We start from the raw sequence: 1,306 nt of genomic DNA on the forward strand, positions 1-1,306 counted from the left end.
GCAAGGTGTGGCGGGGGGCGCGCGAGCCGAAGCAGGAGGAAATCCTGGAACGTGTCAGGAGACTGGGGGGGCCGGCGGGCAGCTGCGTGATGGATTAGCGCAACTTAATTTTTTTCCTGATTAAAAAAAAATGATAAAAAAAGGGAATTAATTAGCCTCGACAGCTGGTGGGGCTGGGGTTACTGAGGGTGGCTGGGAGAAGAGTTAAAAATAGCAGGAAGGCCCAAGTGGAAAGTTTCTGTAACATCACAAGTCAGGCATTTGGTGCTTACCCGCCCTGACAGGCGGGAGCCGGTGCCCGAGCCCTCTCCGCCAGCCCTCAGCCCTTTCCCACTGACCTCCCGGCAACTTTTCACACGACTTCACCAGCCCTTCGGTTTTTTCCTAATTAACCCTCTGCGTCCAGGCACCGGATTTGCTTCCTGAAGGAGGAAAACCAGACGCGAGCTGCACTCAGCCTGGGAGCGTCAGGGTGCGTGGGAGCGCGGGACTCCCGTGGGCCCTCCTTGGGTCCCTGCGTGCTGCTGGCCGCGCGTGGGGCCCGGAGGAGCTGTAACCCCCTGCCTGTCCGTTCCCATCTGCATTGCAGTCTCCCCTCGTTAAAAATCCTCTTGCTTCACGGGGCCCCGGGTGGATTTCACCAGCAGCTTCAAACCCTGCGCCCGGCCACTCTGGACGCACAGTTTGTCCTGGACCGAGACGGAGATGGATGAGCGCGGCTCTGAGCAAGTCCAGCTCGCTGTGCTTGTCCTCTCCCTGCGAGAAAGCAGATGTACCTGGCTGCTCCGACCGGCTTTCTCCGCTTCTGTTTGTCTTTGGGCATTGACAGCAAGGGGCGGGTAATTTCATTCCTTCTCCTTCTCAGCGCCCCAGGGGTCACATCTGGCTGTGCCTGTCCGGGAAGGCCAGCGGGCGCTGAGCCTGCCTTGCCGCGGGCTGGGCCTGCCTTGCCGAGGGCTGGGTCGCAAGCGGGGTCTAAGACAGGGCGGTGGGGCAGGGCTCAGGCTTGGAGCTCAGTTCTTTTGCGGGCAGAGTCGTTAGTGGCTGGGGTAGACCACGAACGATGAGCCGAAAAGCAAAATGGTGCTGGGGTGAGCTGGAGGTGGGGCTGGGCTCTGCTTTGTGCTGCGCACAACCACCCTCATCTGGTTTTACAAGGTTTTTTCCCCCCTGCTCCCCCCGCTGCTTGCTTTGTCCTGTGTCCCAGAACAAGTGTCGGCTCTTCCACTGAAACCCAGTCCTGGGCCCCGGGGATGCAGATGAGGTGGCACAGCTGGCACACAGCTGGCTTCCCTCTGCTCGCCAT

The 1,306-nt window shown here is 60.2% G+C and overlaps 1 protein-coding gene across 1 annotated transcript in view; it reads left to right on the forward strand.

Moving 5' to 3' along the window:
- Positions 1-1,306, forward strand: part of LOC104167056 (chromosome unknown open reading frame, human C20orf96) — a gene marked incomplete at its 3' end in the record, with an annotated part of 7,315 nt that overhangs the window by 5,283 nt on the left and 726 nt on the right.

This window comes from Cariama cristata, unplaced genomic scaffold (assembly GCF_000690535.1).
Source record: "Cariama cristata isolate BGI_N322 unplaced genomic scaffold, ASM69053v1 scaffold28069, whole genome shotgun sequence".
NCBI classification, from domain to species: Eukaryota; Metazoa; Chordata; class Aves; order Cariamiformes; family Cariamidae; genus Cariama; species Cariama cristata.